Source organism: Pseudophryne corroboree, chromosome 11, assembly GCF_028390025.1.
Source record: "Pseudophryne corroboree isolate aPseCor3 chromosome 11, aPseCor3.hap2, whole genome shotgun sequence".
NCBI lineage: Eukaryota > Metazoa > Chordata > Amphibia > Anura > Myobatrachidae > Pseudophryne > Pseudophryne corroboree.
Genome location: NC_086454.1, coordinates 135700931 through 135711663, shown reverse-complemented (window position 1 = coordinate 135711663; position 10733 = coordinate 135700931). Strand labels below are relative to the sequence as shown.

At 49.1% G+C, this 10733-nt stretch overlaps 1 protein-coding gene across 4 annotated transcripts in view; it reads left to right on the top strand.

Moving 5' to 3' along the window:
* Window positions 1-4725: 4725 nt before the first annotated feature.
* Window positions 4726-10733, top strand: part of LOC134969116 (inositol-trisphosphate 3-kinase B-like) — a 219613-nt gene continuing 213605 nt past the window's right edge. For 3 of the 4 annotated variants that reach the window (XM_063944840.1, XM_063944837.1, XM_063944841.1), the window contains exon 1: window positions 4726-4814. The gene's annotated coding sequence lies outside the window, so the exon portion shown is untranslated. Of the gene's footprint in view, window positions 4849-10733 lie in introns of all 4 variants that reach the window. The other variant, XM_063944838.1, reaches the window with a different exon arrangement.

The window sequence follows — 10733 nt, the reverse complement described above, 5'->3', positions numbered from 1 at the left end:
GTGGGAAACTGCGGCCTGCAGGAGGGACAGGCCCAGAAAAACAGGACTGTCTTGGATGCAGATGTTGTGATAAAATCGTCCAAACTCGCACTGTGATAACTGATTACATCGCAGGGATGTATCAATTATCGCATGCAGGGACAGAGCTTGCAGTCAAGCTCTGTCCCTGCGATGCCTCTTCGCAGCATCATCGGGGTATTTTTCATTAAAAATACCCCGATGTCCTGCTGCGCATGCGCCACCCCCACCGACACCGTCGCCGCACAGTCGACCCCCCTGTCGCGACTGCCCCTTGCGTGCCACGGACCTCCCGCCAGCAGGATAATATACTCACCTATCCAGGGAGCTGGTCCGCGATGCTTCTGCTGGGCTGCCAGGGGCCGGATCCTGTGTGCTGCGGTGCCCCCAGATACTGAAAAGTGCGCTGCCGCTTTGCAGCATCACTTCACTGCACCGGGGTCACATTACAGCATATGGGGGACCCGGCAGCGCTCAGCAGAGCAGCGGACACCGGCTCCCTGGACAGGTGAGTATGAGTATAGGGTTTTTTTTTGGGTTTTCTTTTTTCTTTTTTTTTAACACTTTGATCAGCTTGTGACACACATAGCTGATCACTGTAGCCGGGGTCTGCTCAGCTTTCTCTGCCAGGGGCAGAGAAAGCTGGGCAAATACCTGCATATTGCAGTGCTGCCCTGTGATCTCGCCAGCCTGAGCTGGTGAGATTATCACAGGGCACACTGCAGTATTTTTTCACATTTCTTTTTTTAGTAAATCTGGTCAGATCGCATTTCCCATTATAAGTATGCGGAATGCGATGTGGCTTACTAAGAAAAAGTTAATTAAAGGGTTTGGAGCAGTTTTTCAAGAAAACTGCTCCAAATGCCCTTTAATACATTCAGATGATACTAAAATAATGTGAAACGGGTGTAAAAACACCCTTTTTCACATTATTTTAGTAAAAATAATGTTAATAAATAGACGTCTAAACCTGGCTCTCCCTCACACCTGTATTACAGACCCCATTCACATGCAGTGGTACTCCACTATGCATGAAACAGGCATTATGGGGTCTATGTACTAAGCCTTGGAGAGAGGCAAAGTTGACTGAGATAAACTACCAAGCCACCAACCAGCTCCTGTCATTTTTCAAAACCAGCCTGTGACATGGCAGTTAGGAGCTGATTGGCTGGTACTTTATCTCCGTACACTTGATCTCTCACTACAGCTTACTACAGAGACCCCTATATATTGGATGATTATAAATAATAATAATAATCATCATCATTATCATCATCCATCATCATCATCATTATTATTTTTATCTCCTATATCAGGGGTGGGGAACCTCCGGCCCGGACAGGCAGTTTGACCGTCCCGAAAGCAGCTGCCGCGCACAACTTCCTGGGAGATGTAGTTTTCTCCTTTATTCAGTGTACAGTGTGAGAAAACTAAATCTCCCATCATGTAGTGCGCCGCAGGCGGCTCCGTGGCCCATACTTCCCCTTTGGCATTGGCGTATCTATAATGAGTGCAGTGTGTGCGACGCACACGGGCCCCCAGGGTCCTGGGGGGCCCACCCCGCACACACTGCATCCATTTGTTTAATACTTACCTCTCTGGAGTCCCCCGTCGGAGCCATCCCTTCTCAGCAGCGTAATAGAGTTTGAACACTAGGGGGAACAAACTCTATTGCGCTTGCTGAAAACTCCGGAAAGATGGCACTGCGGCTATTTTTCCGGAGTTTCGCGCATGCGCATTAGCAAAATCTTTGGGAAAATGGTCACCGTGCCGTGTTCCCGGAGGTTTGCGCATGCGCAATAGAGTCTGTTCTCAGACTCTATTGTGCTGCGGAGAGGGATTGCACCGCCGGGGGACCCAGGAGAGGTAAGTATTAAAATACCTGTTCATCAGTCAGAGAGGAGGGGGCCCCTGAAGCAGAAGGCTGCACACAGGCCTCCTCCTCTCTTAAAACGCCCCTGCCCTTTGGAGTAGACTGGATGACGCCCTTGAAGCTACCAGTTGGCGGGTACTTAGCCTAGTACACAACGCCCGATGGAAGCCCAGCCGGCTGCCTGTCTCTCCTCACTGTGGTCTGGATGCGCGGTGTGGAGCTCTTTTCTCATCCACCGGCAGCTGCTGTGTTTGGTGGCTGCGCCTGTGAGGCTGAACTGCGGTGCAATGGCTGGGGGCATGAAGAGGGGGGGGGGAGGGTGTTGTATGTGCTGGGCAGTGACTGTGGGCATGAAGGGGGGGATGTATGTGCTGGGCAGTGACTGTGGGCATGAAGGGGGGATTTATGTGCTGGGCAGTGACTGTGGGCATAAAGGGGGGGTGTATGTGCTGGGCAGTGACTGTGGGCATGAAGGGAGGGTGTATGTGCTGGGCAGTGACTGTGGGCATGAAGGGGGGGAGTCTATGTGCTGGGCAGTAACTGTGGGCATGAAGGGGGAGTTATGTGTGAGCAGCTATTACTCTGGCCACGCCTATTTTCCTAAGAGAGAGCGCACATTGGTGGTGGTGGTGGTGGTGGTGGTGGGGGCGCTTAAAAAATGGCCCGCAAATGATTTTGAAAAAATACAAATGGCCCTTCGCAGGAAAAAGGTTCCCCACCCCTGTCCTATATAATAGCCCAGATCTGTCACTCTGTGACTGTGTGGCTAACGCTGGGCGTGGCTAGGAGCTGTCATTGGGTTAGCAGCAGGTCTATCACACCCAGTCCACAGCTGATTGGGTGAGAAACGCCTTCCCACACAGGTTACATCCAATGGGATGCTCTGCCCTTTGGCTCCTGTGTGTTCCCAGAGCAGGATTAACAATGGGGCTGATGCAGCTGCAGCTCCAGGTCCACACCCCAAAATAGGCCCACTGCATCTGCAGCAACATACCCTCCAACAGGTGCAGCAAAATGAATGGAGACAACCTTGCGCTAATAGAACATTAAATTGCAGCAAGTTTCAAACACAAAAGAGTACACAATACTCTAAAATAGATTGTATAAAACAAAAGCAGGGGCTTGAAACTAGCGCTGTGATAGAGCCTATTTTATATATAAGGTCTTAAAGACAAGGTGGATAGTAAACCAGACTGGGAGAGAGAAGTGTTTTCAATCTTCCTCAAAAGCTGTGACACTTGTGTTCCTTTCTAACTGGAACGTAACTTACATTGCGTTCCTTTCACGAGTGCATGTAAACGTATCTTTCACACTGTCATCCCTTCCACATTTGGAAAATACCTCCCAACATGACCCTCTCCAGGAGGGACAGAATGCTCTGCTTCTGGACTTCCCTCTTAATTTATGATTGCAACACAGCACCTGGGCTGCCGGCCTGGAAGCCCCGAGATGGCTAATGTAACGGATAGAGTGGGAGATATTGCGGAGGGTAATGTCTCTGGACGCTGAATGAATGTAAAAGGTGACAGTGCTGTGCAGTGCAGTGGGTGTGCAGTGTAACTGACACTGCAAAGCACTCTCACCTTTTACATTCATTCAGCGAGTCAGTAAGTTCTGCCAGCCACTCACTATTGTTAGCGCCGGTGTCCCAATGCGCCGCATTACAGGGAAGTAGATGCACTAAATAAACTACAGCTCCCAGCAGCCCTTAGCGCCAAAGCATTCCGGCACTAAGGCCTGCTGGGAGCTGTAGTTTAGTGAGTGCATCTTCTTCCCTGTAATGTAGCGCGTTGGGACACCGGCGCTAATAATAGTGACTGGCTGCTTGGCTGCTGTGCGAGTCTCTGGGAGAGCCACTGCCAAAGGGAGGACAGCAGCTTAGCTGCTTCCAGGAGGAGAAGCATTACCTGCCCCTCCCCACTCGCAGTACCTCCGGGCCCCATCTGCGGCACCCCCACACACACACACCCTCCACCACCCGTGGTGGCTCTGGACCCCCTCCCCCACCCGCAGTACCCCCGCACCCTCCCCTACCCCACGGCACCATCGCACCCACCCCTCCCCCACCTGTGGCACCCCCTCAACTACTCCTCCCCCACCTGCGTTGGCTCCGGGCCACTACCAGCGGCACCCACGCATCAGCCCCTCCCCCACCCGCGTCACCACCGCACCCGCCCCTCCCCCACCCGTGGCACCCCCGCAACCTCCCTTCTCCCACCCGCGGCACACCCGGACTCCCTCCCCCATTCGCGTCTACTCCGCACCCGCCACTCCGCCGACCACAGCAGTTACTAGGGCATTCATCAGGCCCCGCGTGCGCTGTTCACACCATTGCAAGGCGCTACGACCCCTTAACCATCGCACACCCTTTGTCCATGCAATATTTAACCACTCACACAATTATGATTGGAGGTAATACGCCATATAATACAAATTTTGCACGCCGCAAGGGCGTGCAAGGGTTAAGGGGGCGTAGCCCTTTATGACGGTGTGAAGAGCGCCTGTAGGGTGCGATGAATCACCTAGTTATTAATAATTATAAAGTAGAGGCACCTTATCTCCAGTTTGTCAATGAGAGCTAATAATCTAGTTCTGCCACTCTGAATTCGTTTCTTACTCTTATATACTTTAATTGTAGTACAGTAGAAAATATATAGTTAATAATGTTAAGAAAGCATATGCATATTTCCTGATATTGGCTCCTCAAAAGAAAATGATCAAAAAATTAGTGTTTTGCAGAAGAGTGACCAGTAGGGAGCGCTATACACCTACTTTCCATAAATGTTGCATCCACCGTGATGTAGCGCCTCCCCAGGCTGCTTCCCTCTTACCTCTCCCCGCCCCGCTCTGATCACATACAAATGTCATCGTAGCTCTTGCCTGGGACAGAAGGATCAGAGGACTGTGCAGAGCTGTACAGAAGGTAGAGTTCCAGCTGGTGCGGCAGCGATGACTGTGTATGTACAAGTGATGGCACGGGAGGCTGAGTGTGTTGTGCTGGCATCATGGCATGGGGGTATAGGATATGGTGGTAGGACAGTCTGAAGCTGATGCAATTGGTAGAGAGTCCAGAGCAGGGAAGGAGATAGTAGGCAGCCTGCCTGGTACTTACTGTATAGTAGTGTGTCAGGTAAGTGCAGTGTGGCACCTCCTGGTGTACTGTCTGCATGTGCGTGTATGAGGATACAGACGATCTGGTTGGATGAGGACTTCTGGGTTTCTCTCCCATCAGTAAAGGTTTTGATAGTGACAAGTTCTCCCATGGATAGATAAGGAGAAAGTGCAAATTGTGTTTCTGCTTTCTGCTGTGTATAGAAAGCACCATAAGAATTACAGTGAAAGTTATCTACAGTGTATAAGTCTTTATTGTTAAGGTACATCAGTAAAATATAGTAATTACAGGTTTAGGTTTGTATTATTATTATTATTATTATTATTATTATTATTATTTTCTACATTATTATATTGCTAATGGATACATGATCCACTTATACCTCAGGCTGGCGTTGGTGCTCAGTAGTGATCACTAGCAGTGCCTGTGAGTTACAGAGATTCTGCCTGAATGACACAGGACAGGTAACAGGAGCAGAGAGAGATGTAAGTTACGTCTTGTTTTTAATGTTATCTGTTTACTGTTAATACTCTTCTGTCCTTGTTTGTGTGACCATTCTGTTTTACTTACTGTGCCCATCAGTGCATATATTGTAGCTCCTTCTGGCTCACTCTGAGAGTTGTGGTTTCTACACTAATGTACAGTGTATGTTTATTTCTTCTGCCTTAGGAAGGCTCCGCTCATTTCTGCAAACTTCAGCTGCATTGCTAGAATGTGTATTCAGTTATTTGTGTACACCAGCAACAGTGACCCAGTTTGTGGTTGGTTTAGATAAGCTATGGTGCTTTCTATGTTACATGACATGATGCTTTGGATGTTACATGGCATGGTGCGGTGGATGTTACCTGTGCAGTACTGTGGATGTTACATGGCATGGTGCGGTGGATGTTACCTGTACAGTGCTGTGGATGTTACATGACATGGTGATGTGGATGTTACATGGCATGGTGCTGTGGATGTTACATGGCATGGTGCTGTGGGTATTACATGACATGGTGATGTGGATGTTACATGGCATGGTGATGTGGATGTTACATGGCATGGTGATGTGGATGTTACATGACATGGTGCTGTGGATATTACATGACATGGTGCTGTGGATGTTACGTGGCATGGTGCTGTGGATGTTACATGGCATGGTGCTGTGGATGTTTCATGGCATGGTGCTGTGGATGTTACATGGCATGGTGCTGTGGATGTTACATGGCATGGTGCTGTGGATGTTACATGTACAGTGCTGTGGATGTTACATGGCATGGTGCTGTGGATGTTTCATGACATGGTGATGTGGATGTTTCATGACATGGTGATGTGGATGTTACATGGCATGGTGCTGTGGATGTTACGTGGCATGGTGCTGTGGATGTTACCTGTACAGTGCTGTGGATGTTACATGGCATGGTGCTGTGGATGTTACATGGCATGGTGCTGTGGATGTTACATGGCATGGTGCTGTGGATGTTACATGGCATGGTGCTGTGGATGTTTCATGACATGGTGATGTGGATGTTACATGGCATGGTGCTGTGGATGTTACGTGGCATGGTGCTGTGGATGTTACCTGTACAGTGCTGTGGATGTTACATGGCATGGTGCTGTGGATGTTACATGGCATGGTGCTGTGGATGTTACATGGCATGGTGCTGTGGATGTTACATGGCATGGTGCTGTGGATGTTTCATGACATGGTGATGTGGATGTTACGTGGCATGGTGCTGTGGATGTTACATGGCATGGTGCTGTGGATGTTACCTGTACAGTGCTGTGGATGTTACATGGCATGGTGCTGTGGATGTTACATGGCATGGTGCTGTGGATGTTACGTGGCATGGTGCTGTGGATGTTACCTGTACAGTGCTGTGGATGTTACATGGCATGGTGCTGTGGATGTTACATGGCATGGTGCTGTGGATGTTACATGGCATGGTGCTGTGGATGTTACATGGCATGGTGCTGTGGATGTTTCATGACATGGTGATGTGGATGTTACATGGCATGGTGCTGTGGATGTTACGTGGCATGGTGCTGTGGATGTTACCTGTACAGTGCTGTGGATGTTACATGGCATGGTGCTGTGGATGTTACATGGCATGGTGCTGTGGATGTTACATGGCATGGTGCTGTGGATGTTACATGGCATGGTGCTGTGGATGTTTCATGACATGGTGATGTGGATGTTACATGGCATGGTGCTGTGGATGTTACGTGGCATGGTGCTGTGGATGTTACCTGTACAGTGCTGTGGATGTTACATGGCATGGTGCTGTGGATGTTACATGGCATGGTGCTGTGGATGTTACATGGCATGGTGCTGTGGATGTTACATGGCATGGTGCTGTGGATGTTTCATGACATGGTGATGTGGATGTTACATGGCATGGTGCTGTGGATGTTACGTGGCATGGTGCTGTGGATGTTACCTGTACAGTGCTGTGGATGTTACATGGCATGGTGCTGTGGATGTTACATGGCATGGTGCTGTGGATGTTACATGGCATGGTGCTGTGGATGTTACATGGCATGGTGCTGTGGATGTTTCATGACATGGTGATGTGGATGTTACGTGGCATGGTGCTGTGGATGTTACATGGCATGGTGCTGTGGATGTTACCTGTACAGTGCTGTGGATGTTACATGGCATGGTGCTGTGGATGTTACATGGCATGGTGCTGTGGATGTTACGTGGCATGGTGCTGTGGATGTTACCTGTACAGTGCTGTGGATGTTACATGGCATGGTGCTGTGGATGTTACATGGCATGGTGCTGTGGATGTTACATGGCATGGTGCTGTGGATGTTACATGGCATGGTGCTGTGGATGTTTCATGACATGGTGATGTGGATGTTACATGGCATGGTGCTGTGGATGTTACGTGGCATGGTGCTGTGGATGTTACCTGTACAGTGCTGTGGATGTTACATGGCATGGTGCTGTGGATGTTACATGGCATGGTGCTGTGGATGTTACATGGCATGGTGCTGTGGATGTTACATGGCATGGTGCTGTGGATGTTTCATGACATGGTGATGTGGATGTTACATGGCATGGTGCTGTGGATGTTACGTGGCATGGTGCTGTGGATGTTACCTGTACAGTGCTGTGGATGTTACATGGCATGGTGCTGTGGATGTTACATGGCATGGTGCTGTGGATGTTACATGGCATGGTGCTGTGGATGTTACATGGCATGGTGCTGTGGATGTTACATGGCATGGTGCTGTGGATGTTTCATGACATGGTGATGTGGATGTTACGTGGCATGGTGCTGTGGATGTCACATGGCATGGTGCTGTGGATGTTACCTGTACAGTGCTGTGGATGTTACATGGCATGGTGCTGTGGATGTTACATGGCATGGTGCTGTGGATGTTACGTGGCATGGTGCTGTGGATGTTACCTGTACAGTGCTGTGGATGTTACATGGCATGGTGCTGTGGATGTTACCTGTACAGTGATGTGGATGTTACATGGCATGGTGCTGTGGATGTTTCATGACATGGTGATGTGGATGTTACGTGGCATGGTGCTGTGGATGTTACGTGGCATGGTGCTGTGGATGTTACCTGTACAGTGCTGTGGATGTTACTTGGCATGGTGCTGTGGATGTTACATGGCATGGTGCTGTGGATGTTACGTGGCATGGTGCTGTGGATGTTACCTGTACAGTGCTGTGGATGTTACATGGCATGGTGCTGTGGATGTTACATGGCATGGTGCTGTGGATGTTACATGGCATGGTGCTGTGGATGTTACATGGCATGGTGCTGTGGATGTTTCATGACATGGTGCTTTGGATGTTACCTGTACAGTGCTGTGGATATTACATGAACAGTGCTGTGGATATTACATAGCATGGTGCTTTGGATGTTACCTGGCATGATGCTGTTGATGTTAAATGTACAGTGCTCTGGATATTACATACATGTACAGTGCTTTGGATATTACATGACATGGTGATGTGGATGTTACATGGCATGGTGCGGTGGATGTTACCTGTACAGTACTGTGGATGTTACATGGCATGGTGCGGTGGATGTTACCTGTACAGTGCTGTGGATGTTACATGACATGGTGATGTGGATGTTACATGGCATGGTGCTGTGGGTATTACATGACATGGTGATGTGGATGTTACATGACATGGTGCTGTGGATATTACATGACATGGTGATGTGGATGTTACATGGCATGGTGCGGTGGATGTTACCTGTACAGTACTGTGCATGTTACATGGCATGGTGCGGTGGATGTTACATGTACAGTGCTGTGGATGTTACATGACATGGTGATGTGGATGTTACATGGCATGGTGCTGTGGATGTTACATGAACAGTGCTGTGGATATTACATGACATGGTGATGTGGATGTTACATGGCATGGTGCGGTGGATGTTACCTGTACAGTACTGTGGATGTTACATGGCATGGTGCGGTGGATGTTACCTGTACAGTGCTGTGGATGTTACATGACATGGTGATGTGGATGTTACACGGCATGGTGCTGTGGATGTTACATGAACAGTGCTGTGGATATTACATGACATGGTGATGTGGATGTTACATGAACAGTGCTGTGGATATTACATGACATGGTGATGTGGATGTTACATGGCATGGTGCTGTGGATGTTACATGGCATGGTGCTGTGGATGTTACATGGCATGGTGCTGTGGATGTTACCTGTACAGTGCTGTGGATGTTACATGGCATGGTGCTGTGGATGTTTCATGACATGGTGATGTGGATGTTTCATGACATAGTGATGTGGATGTTACATGGCATGGTGCTGTGGATGTTACGTGGCATGGTGCTGTGGATGTTACCTGTACAGTGCTGTGGATGTTACATGGCATGGTGCTGTGGATGTTACATGGCATGGTGCTGTGGATGTTACATGGCATGGTGCTGTGGATGTTACATGGCATGGTGCTGTGGATGTTTCATGACATGGTGATGTGGATGTTACATGGCATGGTGCTGTGGATGTTACGTGTCATGGTGCTGTGGATGTTACCTGTACAGTGCTGTGGATGTTACATGGCATGGTGCTGTGGATGTTACATGGCATGGTGCTGTGGATGTTACATGGCATGGTGCTGTGGATGTTACATGGCATGGTGCTGTGGATGTTTCATGACATGGTGATGTGGATGTTACGTGGCATGGTGCTGTGGATGTTACATGGCATGGTGCTGTGGATGTTACCTGTACAGTGCTGTGGATGTTACATGGCATGGTGCTGTGGATGTTACATGGCATGGTGCTGTGGATGTTACGTGGCATGGTGCTGTGGATGTTACCTGTACAGTGCTGTGGATGTTACATGGCATGGTGCTGTGGATGTTACCTGTACAGTGATGTGGATGTTACATGGCATGGTGCTGTGGATGTTTCATGACATGGTGATGTGGATGTTACGTGGCATGGTGCTGTGGATGTTACGTGGCATGGTGCTGTGGATGTTACCTGTACAGTGCTGTGGATGTTACATGGCATGGTGCTGTGGATGTTACATGGCATGGTGCTGTGGATGTTACGTAGCATGGTGCTGTGGATGTTACCTGTACAGTGCTGTGGATGTTACATGGCATGGTGCTGTGGATGTTACATGGCATGGTGCTGTGGATGTTACATGGCATGGTGCTGTGGATGTTTCATGACATGGTGATGTGGATGTTACATGGCATGGTGCTGTGGATGTTACGTGGCATGGTGCTGTGGATGTTACC